The sequence below is a fragment of the Canis aureus genome, chromosome 10 (assembly GCF_053574225.1).
Source record: "Canis aureus isolate CA01 chromosome 10, VMU_Caureus_v.1.0, whole genome shotgun sequence".
NCBI lineage: Eukaryota > Metazoa > Chordata > Mammalia > Carnivora > Canidae > Canis > Canis aureus.
Window position 1 is genome coordinate 32,237,318 of NC_135620.1, and position 18,507 is coordinate 32,255,824.

At 36.9% G+C, this 18,507-nt stretch overlaps 1 protein-coding gene across 35 annotated transcripts in view; it reads right to left on the reverse strand.

The window, feature by feature from the left end:
* The window catches only part of PTPRD (protein tyrosine phosphatase receptor type D), a 2,191,141-nt gene that overhangs the window by 1,612,936 nt on the left and 559,698 nt on the right, over positions 1-18,507 (reverse strand). For all 35 annotated transcript variants that reach the window (XM_077911920.1, XM_077911956.1, XM_077911938.1 and 32 more), the window contains one exon: positions 362-433. The gene's annotated coding sequence lies outside the window, so the exon portion shown is untranslated. The remainder of the gene's footprint in view (positions 1-361; positions 434-18,507) is intronic.

Below are 18,507 nucleotides of genomic sequence, written 5' to 3' on the forward strand. Positions count from 1 at the left end.
CTGCCCCCCACCTCACTTGTGCGTTCTCTCTCTCTCTCTCTCAAATGAATAAATAAATTGTAAAAATAAGATTAAAATAATAAAGATTATCTATAAGTAATACCACCACCACCATTTTAGAACTTGAAAAAATTACTAGTTTCCATTCTCTACGTAATTTTAATTTACAACTATAGGTTTTGATAGTACTCCTATTAGAAGATTAATTAAAAACAAAACAAAATCCTGATGTAACAAATTTTATTTGAAAGAAAAAAGTCTCTATTTAGCTAAGCAAAGATGTTAATATGTCTTTAGTCATCCTTGTTCTGTATTACAATCAAGTCTTGTAAAAAGAGCAATAAGAATGAGTGAGACTTACCAATATACAGCCTTTCCCTACAAGATGATTAATGGCTGGAGGATGAAAAGTGTCAAACCCCTCAGGACTTCCCTAAAAGGAAAAGAAAAAGGGAAGGGAATTCACATTTTTGGTAACTATTTGATGCTGGCGAGATAAATCTAAGTCAGCTGATGAGATAAAAAATGGAAAGCAATAATAGACACCTTATAGATTAATGAAACTGACTAATGAATGCTAAGAAATAATACCATCAAAAGGGTATCCTTGGTATAAAGTATTGTAACCCATTACATTTAAAGAATGGATATAATTCCTAAGTTTTTCTCTGATGATATAATAATCAGGCTATAGGATATTAATTTGATTAACCACAAACCCATTTTCTTTCCTTGAAATGACAATTTACCTTATTAAAACATAATTTTTTCAATTTTTATATGGTCTTTAAATCTGTTTTTTCTTTTTTATGTTGCATAAGAAAATGAGCCACTCACAACTTTTTTCTGTTATGTTACTTGTTATTCAGATATGTATTCTCATAGATTCAGAAAACACCATCTATCAAATTATACTTATAAGCTATAGAACTCTTGTCCCACATCCAAGTGCCTGTTGGACTCTAGAACAGTTAACAACTTCAAATTAACAGCACAGCACTAAACAAAATATTTGAGGCCATAACTATAATAAACTATAATGTACATAAAAACCCTTTAATATATCAGGATAGAAAATATGCAAGTCCATAGCTGAATATTGACCAGATAAGTGAAGCTCAAAGAAAAGTCATATATAGTTAATATTTCACCTAATATCACATATTTAACAACATAAAATTGAATTCGGTAACAAAGATCAGGTGGTTCCATCAGCTGTTTAATGATTATGTGGTAATTTGCTACTGAGATCTAAAGAGAAATCTGCAAAATTTCTGCCATTTACTGACCACAGAGAAGTGGGCATTTAGAGTTCATCATGATTTCTCACATCTGATCCAAATGTCCCCTCCTACACACACTGAAGCGTCTCTTCCTAGAATGTCCCCTTACTACCTATTCAAACATTATTCATTCTTTCCAAACCACTCTAAACTCACCTCATCAATGGAGGCTTAATTTTTTTGCATTCAGAGGCTTGTTCCAATACTAATACATATTCCATCATATATTTTTCACATACATGCCTTCTTTCCTCACCTAAGTGTTTAGTTTATTAGAACAGAAATCATGCTCTACATTTCTGTGTGTATTCAGAAAGTCAGATTCTAGTAGAATCCTAACCACCCAGCATGGAAAAAAAATATATATGTTTTCATTACTTAGTAATTGGTGAGTCTTTCTACATGCACTATATCTGAAGTGGTTAATCTCAAAAATTCCATTGAGAGATCAAGAAATGACTTTAGGTTTTGAAGAGAGGAACTGCTAGTCTGTCTTGTTTGACAAACACTTCTTGCTCAGGACTAAAGAAACAATATCAGAATTATTTTATTTTCTACATGCCTTTAGTGGATAATGTTAAAATCTTACAAGGTATTGCTATAACCTTCTGCTAAACTTTCAAAGAATTTAGGATCTAAAAAACCTAATCAAAATAACATTGAGTTGTTATGTGCCAGATGTGTGCCTCATCTATACGTATATATGTGTGTGTATATATATTATGTTGATAATTTCTTTTCATATGTAAATACAAACTAATAAGGGAGAAACTACTGTTAATTTCCCTTCTTTTCAGATGAGGAACCTGAAACAGAAAAATATTGAGTTACTTCCCCAAAGCCTGCTAGTCAGTAAATGGTAAAGATGGGATTTAAATGCAAGCAGTGACTCAGAGCCTTTCATATTAACTTCAATAATATGCTACCTTGTCTACAAGTCACAAATGCTAGATAAATGAGAAGAGAATGCCAGAAGGAAGGAATGAGATAGTTCAGTGTCAAAATGTGAAGCTGACATTTTTAAAAAGCCAGTAGCAATTCCTAAAGCATCTACTTTTCACACCCCTCCCCCCATACCCCGGGGAGTCTTAGAATCAATGTTTTCAGGTAAATGAGTCAAAAAGTTATAGAACTTTAATCTTGATATAGAAATGTATTTAAAAGTTTAGAAAAATAAACTCTCTTAGATATTTCATGGGCACTCAACATTATCAAACGTCTTTTATATTATAATTTAAACTGTGCAATTTAAAGTAAGATTTAAAATAGCTTTTAAATTTGATCTGTACTTTTACCTCTCTGTTCTTGAACAACTTAAGCATTTTTATATTACCATTAACAAATACAGCATATGTAAGAGCTGAGTATAATTTTGAGCTTTTAGTGCTACAAATTTCACATTTCCCTAAAGGAGTCCTTTTCCCTAAAGTATGCACATTTCATAGAATAAAGTAATATTTAATAATGGTAGTGTTCAAAATTATGCATGAAGATACTCTTACTCTTTCTTTCTAGAAGCTGATTAACAAGTTATTATGTCTTATAAAAAACATTTTCCTGAGATTTATAGTATGCACTTAACTGTGAGGTAGATATCTTTGACAGAATCCTCCTGTTTAAAGATAAGGAAAAATGGGTCTCAAGCATGTTGAATCACTGTCCAATGTTACTCAAGTTGTTCTTAGAAGATCTTGGGTTTTTTCCTTTGTCCTTTGAAACCAGGTTTCATGTTGTTTCTTTTTGTTGTATTTCTTTTGTGTACCATTGTCATCATTTTCTTACACTTCATATTTGGCTTTTACTTTTCACAGAAAAAGTGAATAACAGACTCTCTCTCTCACACACACATAAGATCAAGTATGTTGTTCAAAAATATGCCATTTGTGTTTAAGCCATAATTTACATAAGATCTGCCATTATAAATTTAGAAGCTCACGAACTATTCCTTGTGTGCACTAATCATTTTTTTAAAAAAATTCTGTGAGCATCAGTGTTACAAATTAAATCCTATCTGATGGTCACTAATTTTAAATCTTAGAACACTAAGGATGATTTTAAAATATGTTATAAACAGAGGTGCCTGTGTGGCTCAGTCATTTAGGCATCTGACTCTCCATCTCAGCTCAGGTCATAATCTCATGTCATGAGACTGAGCCCCGGGTCAGGCTGCACACTCAGAAGGGGGTCTACTTGGGCTTCTCTTCCTTTCCTCTCTTTCTCTCTCAAATAAAATTTCTTAAAAAATCTTTTAAAAATTGTTATGTACACCAATAGTTAAGGAGACCCATAATATTGTGAAAGGGGAAAATATATAAAGTAAGCCTTCTATGAAATAAATTATAGAGATGAGGGAATTTCTGAGGGTCATAAAGGTACACAATAATAAAAAATATGTGCACTTCTTTTGAAGGTTCTTTAGTCTCTAGTAATAATTCTGTGAACAGAAATGAAAGATACATTGCTTAATAAAATATATGTGTAATGAAAAGACAAATATAATGTTTCCATAAAAGACTGTAAAATATAATCAAGAAAGCAACTGGCCTCATCCACAGGAAAAGCTAAAAACAGCTCTATATCTCAGTGAAATTCTTTCTAATATAATACTCAGTATTATTCAGCCTCTACTCCTCCCTCTAAATCATTTCTTCAGTCTCACTATAAGCCCCCGTGCCTGAGTTCTCCAAGTGTAGCTCAGTATCCTCCCTTTTTCCTCCTTCCCTTCCAGGTTGGCCTCAGGTCAATGTCTTCATACACCCTCTCACCAAAACCCTCGTTACCTGGCCTTCCTGCATTCTCAAAATCACTAGACTAGCACAACTATCCTTTTCTTCCATTCTAGACCTTCTTTCTCCTAACACTGACAATCTGAAATTCTTACAAACAAAATGCCTGATTAATGCTTTCTTTATTAAGAATAATGTACTTTGTCCAAAAATTTGGGTTGGAAAAGGATTAGTGAGTTTATAGCAGCATGATGACATACTTCTGACAATTAACTGTAGAGCTTTGCCCAAGAATCAGAAAGCCTAGATCTTCATTTGTCTGTATTTAAAAGGTAAGAGGAGATGCATGCCCACCTAAATTGTGGGGTGGAATATGCTTTACCAATGATAATTTCAGATTATTTTTTTTAGACTTATTTATTTATTTATTTGAGAGAGAGAGAGAGAGAGGGGCAAGGAGCAGAGGGAGAAGGAGAGAGACACATAAGCAGATTCACCAGTGAGCATGGAGGTGGACTCGGGGCTTGATATCACGATCCTTAGATCACTACCCAAGCCGAAACCAAGAGCTGGACAATTATCAGACTGTGCCACCCAGGTACCTCCCCCCTTTTAAAAGATGTATTTACTTTTTTGAGACAGAGTGATCATTTCAGATTCTTGCTAGCATGTAATCTAAAATAAACTACACTGTTAGATATTCGTAAATGGCAGCTGGCAGCACACCCACTGCTACTCACATTGCGTATCTTCCAAAAATATCCAGAAATAGATATTTTAAAAACATGATAATTTACTAATTCTTTTGATAAGAACCAGAGGAGGATAGGGCCAGCAGTGTACATATTAGTGACATCTCTGCTTTCTAAGACAAATGTGCATCACTTTCCTTGACGCTGTGAGTCCCAAATGGTATCTGATTGATAGCAAGATGATAACTGCAATGTTATCACCATGCCTAACTCACTGATGTTTCTGACTGACAGGTGTAGCTAACAGTTCTAAGGCTCATTTCTTTGCTGAACACCAATGTTATCACCATTTAGGCATCACAGCAGATGATACCCCATTGTAAAATGAGTCAACCATATAGATATCGAATAGCAGCAGAAGATAGTTATGTATGTTTAAGAAATGTGACCAGGATTCCATGAACCATACAAATTTTTTGAAATAGGAAATTGATATATTTACTTTATAATTAGTAGATAATTTAATTAAGATAAGTTTCCCATGGGAATAGACTAATAATATTTGAAAGAGCAACAATTTTTGCTGTGTTGGAAAGTGTGCTAATTATCTTACATACAGAAAGATAATTTGTTTAAAAAAGATGTTTTGTTTTGTTAAACTGCAACTGTAGTAGCTAAAAAATAATTACACTGAAAAGGACTCTAAAGACTGCTCCAATATCTCAAAAGAAAAAGAAAGCAAACTAATGAAACACTTGTAAACTTCATACCCTATATAACTATAACTCTTCTCCATTCTCTTCTCTGTTGTGCCCTCGCAAAACAAATGGTTTACCTTTACTAACTCTACTTCCAAATGTTCTCTTCAGAGAAGGAAGGTGGGAGGATGGGGTGACTGGGTGAAAGGCACCAAGGAGGGCACTTGATGTGATGAGCACTGGGTGTTATACTATATGTTGGCAAACTGAATTTAAATTAAAAAAAAAAAAAAGGTGGGCATTCCGGATGGCTCAGCGGTTTAGTGCCGCTTTCCACCCGGGGTGTGATCCTGAAGACCCAGGATCGAGTCCCACTTGGGGCTCCCTGCATGGAGCCTGCTTCTCTGCCTGCGTCTCTGCCTCTCTCTCTCTCTCTCTCTCTCTCTGTCTGTCTCTCATGAATAATAAATAAATAAAATATTTAAAAATAAAATAAATAAATAAATAATTTTTAAAAAGGAGAAGAAAAAAAATGTTCTCTTCATACATTAAACATTTACTTAGATATTCCTGGCACTGACTGCTATATCTGAAGTTGAAAATTCTAATACAGATTTAAATTTCAGTTATTTTACCTGTGTTTTTTAAAAATATTTTATTTATTTATTTATGAGAGACACAGGGGGAGAGAGAGAGAGAGAGAGGCAGAGACACAGGCAGAGGGAGAAGCAGGCTTCATGCAGGAAGCCCGACAGGGCACTTGATTCCAGAATCCCGGGATCACACACTGAGCCAAAGGCAGACGCCCAACCACTGAGCCACGCACTGAGCCTACCTGTTATTTAACATTTAACATTTGGTTCTGCCACTACTATTATCATTACCATCTTAAAATTTCTCTCCTGAATTCTATGACATTGTTTTCCTCTAGCTTTCTTCCGATCACTCTGATTATTCCTTCTTCATTATGTGTTCTATCATGTTTCCTCAATATTTCACCTTCTACACTTTGCATTTCTTATTTTATACTATCTCTTACAATGACTTCATACAAAGCCATGTTTCAAAAATAGCCTATTACTGATAAATCCAAATGTATAGCCTCCAAACATGTATCAAATTTAAATTTATATACAAATGTGACAAAGAGATTCCAAATTCAATGTGTAAAATTTTCAATCACCTTTCTTTCATCTGCTCCTGCATTCTCTATCTCAGTGAATAATAACAATAGATAACATTTATTCTAAGTCTGACACTTGTAACACCTTATTTAGGTACTCTACAAACACATAAGAAAAATATTAATATCATCATTTTGAAAATCAGACTGATACACAAAGAAGTAAAGCTACTCACATCAATACACGCAACTGATAAAAACCGAGCTAGAATCTGAACAGACTGTCTACACACTTAACCATTACACCTTTAAAGATACATGCCCACTTGCAGAAGTCAGACTGGAAACCATTGAGATTTTACTTTTATTCACCAGAAACAACTGTCTTCTCTCAGTTTACTGATTATGGGTAAAATATACTTATCTCATCTCTTTCCTCTTCTCCATTCCTATGGCTCTGATTTTAATTTAGATCTTCACTTCTCATCTAGATTGTTTTAATAATTATGGCTCTTTATATCAGCTCTTACTCTGATGATAAACTTTAATTTCTGATCTTGCCTCCCAACACTTTTTTTTAAAGATTTTATTTATTTATTCATGACAGACATAGAGAAGAGAGGTAGAGACACAGTCCAAGGGAGAAGCAGGCTTCATACAAGGAATCTTATGTGGGACTCGATCCCAGAACTCCAGGATCACACCCTGAGCCAAAAGCAGATGCTCAACCACTGAGCAACCCAGGCATCCTGACTCCCAACTCTTTGTTCTACTATTATTTAAGATCAGTCTAGATAACTAGAAAAAAAAAGTGTGACTATGAAAAAAGATGATCTAAATTACCACTGTGATTTTCAACAGTTTAAGACATATGCATAGATTTCATGGGGGCAAAACTCTTCCCACCTCCATAACTTGGTCTCCTAATATAAGAAATAAAATTTCTAACCATCAAAAATAGGATTAATAATTACAAATTGAAAATCTATAAAAATTATGAATAAAAGTCACCCTTCTATTTATATGTTGACAATTTAAAGCTCTCTTTTGCATCACATACAATAAATGCAAAGACTATGACTTTTCTCTCATGTAAAATGCAAGGCATGCAAATTGTCCATGTCCCCATAGCCAATTATTTTCATGGTATGGCAAAGTAAACCTATGAGAAAGAAGGGTCCATATGAGTTTTAGCTACCAAAATGTAAAATTTACAAGTCTTTAGCATCTGTATATGTTTATACAGAAATGAAATAGAAAACTTGGGAAGAGTTGCAGAAGTAAGCTGGATTACTCTCGTGAATTCAGGAACATTCTATTTCAATTTCCACCTAGAAGAATCTTTCCTCACATAAAAAATACATGAACTAAAACTCTTCATTAAAATGTCATTTCTAGGGCAGCCTGGGTGGCTCAGCGGTTTAGCGCCGCCCTCAGCTCTGGGCCTGATCCTGGGGACCCGAGATCAATTCCGCCTCAGGCTCCCTGTATGGACCCTGCTTCTCCCTCTGCCTATGTCCTGCCTCTTTCTCTGTTTCTCATGAGTAAATAAATAAATAAAATCTTTAAAAAAATAAAATGTCATTTCTATCTGTGTCCAAAGAAAGTCACTAAATTTCAATGGCTTTCAGTTTTCTTATCTGGGGAAAAAATAAAGTGTGAGGTGGGGAACATTTCACTACATGAATTTTAAGATCTTTTTCTGCTTGGCATTGCAATTTGGGTAGATTTCTCAAATTGTATAAAACTGCCTTGGTATCATCATGTGAATTAATGCAGAGGACAAAATCTGAATAATCAAAAAAGCAATATTATGTCTGTTGGAGAACAAAGAGTATGAGACAATTGTGATTTAAAATTTGAACTTCACAATTTGGATTATTTTAATTTTGAAGGAAAACAACCAGAAGCTTTAATGATACTCTTTTAAATTACCTTTAGTTGAAGTGTACAAATTCAGAATCACAGAAGTACACACATTGTTTTCAGGAATGAATGGGTTTGTTTCAAAGTGAATATAAATTTGAAGCAGAAAAAGTGAAAGCAGCAACCTCAATGTTTGGAAAAACTCTATCTGGAAAAATAAGCTCAAACTAGAGAAAGAAGTGAGATGAACAAGCATTTTTGGTTCAAATGATCAATAAAAACGCATGCACTGATGAAAAGTTTCTGACCCAAGAACTCAAAAGTATCCCTATTTTGTTGCAAGTCTGATGCCTTTGAATTAAGAGCACTCACACAGTTTTTACATTCTGAATGTAGCTTTGAATAAAAAGCCATCTAGCACTTTCAACAATTGGTCAAAACACATTAGATACATCTAATAGGGAGTCCTAAGAGCAGATGTGCTTCTACCCAAACCACACACTGAGAATTCCAATCAAACAGGCATCCAAATCACTACAACCTAATTGCCACTACCCTGAATGTGGGTTGCAAGCACTGCTGACCTGCCCTTGTTTTTCCCAAATAAAAATTACTGATCCTCTCAATTTAGCAGACTGCCCAAGCTGTTGGGAGATCCAGCAGTAGGGTCTTTAGCAACCAGAGGCTACAAATTGGTTTCTGCAGGCTTATTTATGGGGCTGATACAGTTTACTTCTTTCTGAATCAGTGGCAAAGATGGCTTAAGTATTTTCTTCCCTAGCAAAGAAAGGTTCTTTCAAAAATGTGATTTAAAAAAAATGAGATAATGAAAAAAAATGAAAGAATTTAGCAAAAATGTAAATGCAAAATTAAATTGAGCACTGGTATACCTCACTGTTAAAGCCATTTAAACAAATTGAAATGTATTCTTGCATCTCGGTTTCACACAAAGTGCAATATGCACTATTTTAAAATTAGATAATCTGCTTAAAAGCTATTACTGTAAAACTCCACCTTCTTGCTAACCAAATTTACTGTAATATGGGTGAGATTGTTTTTCTTTTACAATTTCTATTTGTTTTTTTGATGGGAATGATAAATTTAAAAATGTTTTTCATTTATTTAATGTAAATGCATTTTCATGCTTTTGAAAAATAAGGATTCAAAAAACATAAATTTCCCTAAAAAATGCATGATATATATATATATATTATAATATATAATATTATTATATTATATATATATAATATATAATTATATAATATAAATATTATATATAATATATAATAATATAATAATATATATATTATATTATTATATATTATATATATATATAATATATTTAAACAAATTGCAAGAACACATTATGTCACTATTGAAAGAAAGTAGTTTTTAAAGTAACTGTTGTAAACAATACTTTGTTTTTTCATGTCCAGAAACCAAAAATTGTAGTTTGAGAAATACATAGTTGTATCTTGAGACAATTTGAAATTATGCGAAAGACAGACTATCATTGGACAGTTTAAATTTTAACTTTGTACTAGAAATAAAATAGAAATGTGAAATTCAATGGATTTGAATTCTAGTGAAGTCAGTCTTCTTTTTTTTTAAGTGTCTAATTCCAGTTAGTTAACATGCAGTGTTATATAGTTTCAAAGTGATTCAACACCTCCATACATCACTTGGTGCTCATCACAAGTGCACTCCTTAATCTCCATCACCCATTTACCCCACCTCCCCTCCCCTCTGGTAACCATCAGTTTAGTTTCTCTCTTTTTCTCTCTTTTTTCCCTCTTTGCTTTGTTTCTCAAATTCCACATATGAGTGAAATCATATAGTATTTGTCTTTCTCTGATTTATTTTGTTTTATTAGCACCATACTTGCTAGCTCCATAAATATTGTTGCAAATGGCAATATCCCATTATTCTTTGGCTGAATAATATCATATGTATAGAGAGATTTTATATAAAATTACATCTTTTTTATCCATTCATCAACTGTTAGATACTTGTTCTGCTTCCATATCTTGGTGATTGTAAGTAATGTGGTTATAAACATGAGGGTGCATGTAGCTCTTCGAATTGGTGTTTTTGTGTTCTTTTGTATTCCTTGGGTAAAAATCCAGTAGTGTGATTGCTTGATCATAGGTTAGTTCTATTTTTGAGTTTCTGAGGAACCTCCATACTGTTTTCAGTTTGTATTCCCACAAACAGTTCAAGAGGGTTCCCCTTTCTCCACATCCTTGTCAACACCTGTTGTTTCTTGTGTTGATGATTTTAGCCATTCTGATAGGTATGAGGTGATACTCACTGTAGTTTTGATATGCATTTCCCTGATGGTAAATGATGATGATGAACACCCTTTCATGTGTCTGTTAGCCATCCATCTGGATGTCTTCTGCCCAGGTTTAATTGATTTATTTGTTTTTGGGAGGGAAGTATTGAGTTGTATCACTTCTTTATATTTTTTTGAATACTCGTACCCTGAATCAGATATGTCATTTACAAATATCTTCTGCCATTCAGTAGATTTCATTTAGTTTATTGGTTGTTTCCTTTGCTGTGCAGAAGCTTATTATTTTGGTGTAGTCCCAGTAGTCTGTTTTTGCTTTTGCTTCCCTTACTTTGGGAGAAATATCTAGAAAAAAGGTGCTATTATGGCTGATATCAAAGAGATTACTGCCTGTGTTCTCTTCTAGGATTGCTATGGTTTCAAGTCTCACATTTAAGTTTTTTATACATTTTGAATTTATTTTTGAGTGTGGTGTAAGAAATAATAAATCGCCCAGTGTCATTCTTTTGCATGTTACTGTCCAGTTTTTCAGCACCATTTGTTGAAGAGACTGTCCTTTCCCATTGGATACTCTTTCCTGCTTGGTTGAAGATGAACTAGCCATATAGTTGTGGATTTATTTCTGGTTTTTCTATTGTGTTCCGTTGATCTATGTGCCTATTTTTGTGCCAGTACCACACTGTTTTGATTATTATAGCTTTGTAATATAACTTGAAATCCAGAACGTGTTTCCCCCAGCTTTGCTTTTCATTTTTCAAGATTGCTTTGGCTATCCAGTCTTTTGTGGTTCCATAGAAATTTTAGAATTATTTGTTCTAGCTCTGTGAAAAATGCTGTTGGTATTTTGATGCAGATTTCATTAAATGTATAGATTGTAAAAAAATTAAAATAATGTGTAAACCCCTTTGGGGAGTATAGACATTTTAACAATATTTGTTTTTCCATTCCATGAGCATGGAATTTCTTTCTATTTCTTCTGTCATCTATTTTTTTGAATACTGTTTTATAGTTTTCAGAATACAGGTCTTTCACCTCTTCAGCAAGATTTATTCCTAGGTATCTTATTATTTTCTGGTGCATTGTAAATGGAATTGTTTTCTGAATTTCTGCTTCTGCTGTTTCATTATTGGTGTAGAGAAATGCAACAGATTTCTGCACATTGATTGTGTGTCCTATGAATTTACTAAATTTATTCTTCAGTTTCAGCAGTGTTTTCACAGAGTCTTTTGGGTTTTCTATATATAGTACCCTGTCATCTGCAAAATAGTGAAAGTTTTACTGTTTTTTTACTGACCTGGATGTCTTTTGTTTTCTTTTGTTTTCTGATTGCTGTGGCTAGGACTTCTGGTGCTATGTTGAATAAAAGTGGTGAGAGCAGATATTCTTGTCTTGTTACTGACTTTAGGGGAAGAGCTCTTAGTTTTGTTTTTTTTTTTTTCTTCCATTGAAGCTGATACTAGCTGTGGATTTTTCAAATATGGCCTTTATTATGTTGAGATGTGTTCCCTTAAAACCTACTTGGTTGAGGGCTTTTATCATGAATAGATGTTCTTCTTTGTCAAATGCTTTTTCTGCATCTATTGAAATAATCATATGATTCTTATCCTTTCTCTTATTGATGTGATGTACCATGCTGATTGCTTTGCAGATATAGAACAACTGTCACAACCCAGGAACAAATCCCTCTTGATTGTGGTGAATGATTTTCTTTTTAAATATATTGTTGAGAGGGGGAGGAGCAAGATGGCGGAAGAGTAGGGTCTCCAAATCACCTGTCTCCACCAAACTACCTAGAAAACCTTCAAATTATCCTGAAAAATCTATGAAATCGGCCTGAGATTTAAAGAGAGACCAGCTGGAATGCTACAGTGAGAAGAGTTCGCGCATCTATCAAGGTAGGAAGACGTGGAAAAAGAAATAAAGGAACAAAAGGCCTCCAATGGGGAGGGGCCCCGAGGAGCCGGGCTGAGGCCGGGGCGAGTGTCCCCAGGACAGGAGAGCCCCGTCCCGGAGGAGCAGGAGCTGCACCGACCTTCCCGGGCGGAAAGGGGCTCGCAGGGAGCTGGAGCAGGACCCAGGAGGGCGGGGATGCCCTCGGGCTCCCGGGGACACTAACAGACACCTGCGCCCCGGGAGAGTGCGCCGAGCTCCCTAAGGGCTGCAGCGCGCACGGCGGGACCCGGAGCAGCTCGGAGGGGGTAGGGGGCGGCTCCGCGGAGGGGGCTGCGGGGCGGGAGCAGCTCGGAGGGGCTCGGGCAGAGGAAGAGGCTCTGTGCGGAGGGGGCTGCGCGGTTCCAGGAGCAGCTCGGGGGGCTCGGGCGGCGGCTCCGCGGAGGGGGCTGCGCGGCCCGGGAGCGCGAATCCAACAGCGCAGGCCCCGGAGCACAGGGCGCCGGGACACAGCCCAGGATCCCGCCTCCCCCGGGACAGGCAGAGGCCGGGAGGGCCCAGGACAGCAAGGACGCTCCTGCCCCAGCTGAGCAGATCAGCGGCCCCGCCCCGGAGCCTCCAGGCCCTGCAGACGGAGTTCCTGCAGGAGCTGAATCCAGGTTTCCAGAGCTGCCCCGCCACTGGGGCTGTTCCTCCTGCGGCCTCACGGGGTAAACAACCCCCACCGAGCCCTGCACCAGGCAGGGGCACAGCAGCTCCCCCAACTGCTAACACCTGAAAATCAGCACAACAGGCCCCTCCCCCAGAACACCAGCTAGACGGACAACTTCCAGGAGAAGCCAAGGGACTTAAAGAACACAGAATCAGAAGATACTCCCTGGTGGTTCTTCTTTTTGTTTGTTTTTGTTTTTGTTTTTGTTTTGTTTTGCTTTTTGATTTGTTTCCTTCCCCCACCCCCTTTTTTCTCCTTTCTTTTTCTTTCTCTTTTTCTTCCCCCCTTTTTTTTTCTTTTTCTTCCCTTTTTTTTTCTCTTTCTCTTTTCTTTCCTTCTTTCTCTCCTCTCTTTTTCTCTTTTTCCCAATACAACTTGCTTTTGGCCACTCTGCACTGAGCAAAATGACTAGAAGGAAAACCTCACCTCAAAAGAAAGAATCAGAAACAGTCCTCTCTCCCACAGAGTTACAAAATCTGGATTACAATTCAATGTCAGAAAGCCAATTCAGAAGCACTATTATACAGCTACTGGTGGCTCTAGAAAAAAGTATAAAGGACTCAAGAGACTTCATGACTGCAGAATTTAGAGCTAATCAGGCAGAAATTAAAAATCAATTGAATGAGATGCAATCCAAACTAGAAGTCCTAACGACAGGGTTAACGAGGTGGAAGAACGAGTGAGTGACCTAGAAGACAAGTTGATAGCAAAGAGGGAAACTGAGGAAAAAAGAGACAAACAATTAAAAGACCATGAAGATAGATTAAGAGAAATAAACGACAGCCTGAGGAAGAAAAACCTACGTTTAATTGGGGTTCCCGAGGGCGCCGAAAGGGACAGAGGGCCAGAATATGTATTTGAACAAATTCTAGCTGAAAACTTTCCTAATCTGGGAAGGGAAACAGGCATTCAGATCCAGGAAATAGAGAGATCCCCCCCTAAAATCAATAAAAACCGTTCAACACCTCGACATTTAATAGTGAAGCTTGCAAATTCCAAAGATAAAGAGAAGATCCTTAAAGCAGCAAGAGACAAGAAATCCCTGACTTTTATGGGGAGGAGTATTAGGGTAACAGCAGACCTCTCCACAGAGACCTGGCAGGCCAGAAAGGGCTGGCAGGATATATTCAGGGTCCTAAATGAGAAGAACATGCAACCAAGAATACTTTATCCAGCAAGGCTCTCATTCAAAATGGAAGGAGAGATAAAGAGCTTCCAAGACAGGCAGCAACTAAAAGAATATGTGACCTCCAAACCAGCTCTGCAAGAAATTTTAAGGGGGCCTCTTAAAATTCCCCTTTAAGAAGAAGTTCAGTGGAACATTCCACAAAAACAAGGACTGAATAGATATCATGATGACACTAAACTCATATCTCTCAATAGTAACTCTGAATGTGAACGGGCTTAATGACCCCATCAAAAGGCGCAGGGTTTCAGACTGGATAAAAAAGCAGGACCCATCTATTTGCTGTCTCCAAGAGACTCATTTTAGACAGAAGGACACCTACAGCCTGAAAATAAAAGGTTGGAGAACCATTTACCATTCGAATGGTCCTCAAAAGAAAGCAGGGGTAGCCATCCTTATATCAGATAAACTAAAATTTACCCCAAAGACTGTAGTGAGAGATGAAGAGGGACACTATATCATACTTAAAGGATCTATTCAACAAGAGGACTTAACAATCCTCAATATATATGCTCCGAATGTGGGAGCTGCCAAATATATAAATCAATTATTAACCAAAGTGAAGAAATACTTATATAATAATACACTTATACTTGGTGACTTGAATCTAGCTCTTTCTATACTCGATAGGTCTTCTAAGCAAAACATCTCCAAAGAAACGAGAGCTTTAAATGATACACTGGACCAGATGGATTTCACAGATATCTACAGAACTTTACATCCAAACTCAACTGAATACACATTCTTCTCAAGCGCACATGGAACTTTCTCCAGAATAGACCACATATTGGGTCACAAATCGGGTCTGAACCGATACCAAAAGATTGGGATTGTCCCCAGCATATTCTCGGACCATAATGCCTTGAAATTAGAACTAAATCACAACAAGAAGTTTGGAAGGACCTCAAACACGTGGAGGTTAAGGACCATCCTGCTAAAAGATAAAAGGGTCAACCAGGAAATTAAGGAAGAATTAAAAAGATTAATGGAAACTAATGAGAATGAAGATACAACCGTTCAAAATCTTTGGGATGCAGCAAAAGCAGTCCTAAGGGGGAAATACATCGCAATACAAGCATCCATTCAAAAACTGGAAAGAACTCAAATACAAAAGCTAACCTTACACATAAAGGAGCTAGAGAAAAAACAGCAAATAGATCCTACACCCAAGAGAAGAAGGGAGTTAATAAAGATTCGAGCAGAACTCAACGAAATCGAGACCAGAAGAACTGTGGAACAGATCAACAGAACCAGGAGTTGGTTCTTTGAAAGAATCAATAAGATAGATAAACCATTAGCCAGCCTTATTAAAAAGAAGAGAGAGAAGACTCAAATTAATAAAATCATGAATGAGAAAGGAGAGATCACTACCAACACCAAGGAAATACAAACGATTTTAAAAACATATTATGAACAGCTATACGCCAATAAATTAGGCAATCTAGAAGAAATGGACGCATTCCTGGAAAGCCACAAACTACCAAAACTGGAACAGGAAGAAATAGAAAACCTGAACAGGCCAATAACCAGGGAGGAAATTGAAGCAGTCATCAAAAACCTCCCAAGACACAAGAGTCCAGGGCCAGATGGCTTCCCAGGGGAATTCTATCAAACGTTTAAAGAAGAAATCATACCTATTCTCCTAAAGCTGTTTGGAAAGATAGAAAGAGATGGAGTACTTCCAAATTCGTTCTATGAAACCAGCATCACCTTAATTCCAAAGCCAGACAAAGACCCCGCCAAAAAGGAGAATTACAGACCAATATCCCTGATGAACATGGATGCAAAAATTCTCAACAAGATACTGGCCAATAGGATCCAACAGTACATTAAGAAAATTATTCACCATGACCAAGTAGGATTTATCCCTGGGACACAAGGCTGGTTCAACACCCGTAAAACAATCAATGTGATTCATCATATCAGCAAGAGAAAAACCAAGAACCATATGATCCTCTCATTGGATGCAGAGAAAGCATTTGACAAAATACAGCATCCATTCCTGATCAAAACTCTTCAGAGTGTAGGGATAGAGGGAACATTCCTCGACATCTTAAAAGCCATCTATGAAAAGCCCACAGCAAATATCATTCTCAATGGGGAAGCACTGGGAGCCTTTCCCCTAAGATCAGGAACAAGACAGGGATGTCCACTCTCACCACTGCTATTCAACATAGTACTGGAAGTCCTAGCCTCAGCAATCAGACAACAAAAAGACATTAAAGGCATTCAAATTGGCAAAGAAGAAGTCAAACTCTCCCTCTTCGCCGATGACATGATACTCTACATAGAAAACCCAAAAGTCTCCACCCCAAGATTGCTAGAACTCATACAGCAATTCGGTAGCGTGGCAGGATACAAACTCAATGCCCAGAAGTCAGTGGCATTTCTATACACTAACAATGAGACTGAAGAAAGAGAAATTAAGGAGTCAATCCCATTTACAATTGCACCCAAAAGCATAAGATACCTAGGAATAAACCTAACCAAAGATGTAAAGGATCTATACCCTCAAAACTATAGAACACTTCTGAAAGAAATTGAGGAAGACACAAAGAGATGGAAAAATATTCCATGCTCATGGATTGGCAGAATTAATATTGTGAAAATGTCAATGTTACCCAGGGCAATATACACGTTTAATGCAATCCCTATCAAAATACCATGGACTTTCTTCAGAGAGTTAGAACAAATTATTTTAAGATTTGTGTGGAATCAGAAAAGACCCCGAATAGCCAGGGGAATTTTAAAAAAGAAAACCATATCTGGGGGCATCACAATGCCAGATTTCAGGTTGTACTACAAAGCTGTGGTCATCAAGACAGTGTGGTACTGGCACAAAAACAGACACATAGATCAGTGGAACAGAATAGAGAATCCAGAAGTGGACCCTGAACTTTATGGGCAACTAATATTCGATAAAGGAGGAAAGACTATCCATTGGAAGAAAGACAGTCTCTTCAATAAATGGTGCTGGGAAAATTGGACATCCACATGCAGAAGAATGAAACTAGACCACTCTCTTTCACCATACACAAAGATAAACTCAAAATGGATGAAAGATCTAAATGTGAGACAAGATTCCATCAAAATCCTAGAGAAGAACACAGGCAACACCCTTTTTGAACTCGGCCATAGTAACTTCTTGCAAGATACATCCACGAAGGCAAAAGAAACAAAAGCAAAAATGAACTATTGGGACTTCTTCAAGATAAGAAGCTTTTGCACAGCAAAGGATACAGTCAACAAAACTAAAAGACAACCTACAGAATGGGAGAAGATATTTGCAAATGACATATCAGATAAAGGGCTAGTTTCCAAGATCTATAAAGAACTTATTAAACTCAACACCAAAGAAACAAACAATCCAATCATGAAATGGGCAAAAGACATGGACAGAAATCTCACAGAGGAAGACATAGACATGGCTAACATGCATATGAGAAAATGCTCTGCATCACTTGCCATCAGGGAAATACAAATCAAAACTACAATGAGATACCACCTCACACCAGTGAGAATGGGGAAAATTAACAAGGCAGGAAACAACAAATGTTGGAGAGGATGCGGAGAAAAGGGAACCCTCTTACACTGTTGGTGGGAATGTTAACTGGTGCAGCCACTCTGGAAAACTGTGTGGAGGTTCCTCAAACAGTTAAAAATAGACCTGCCCTACGACCCAGCAATTGCACTGTTGGGGATTTACCCCAAAGATACAAATGCAATGAAATGCCGGGACACCTGCACCCCGATGTTTCTAGCAGCAATGGCCACGATAGCCAAACTGTGGAAGGAGCCTCGGTGTCCAACGAAAGATGAATGGATAAAGAAGATGTGGTTTATGTATACAATGGAATATTACTCAGCTATTAGAAATGACAAATACCCACCATTTGCTTCAACGTGGATGGACCTGGAGGGTATTATGCTGAGTGAAGTAAGTCAGTCGGAGAAGGACAAACATTATATGTTCTCATTCATTTGGGGAATATAAATAATAGTGAAAGGGAAAATAAGGGAACGGGGAAGAAATGTGTG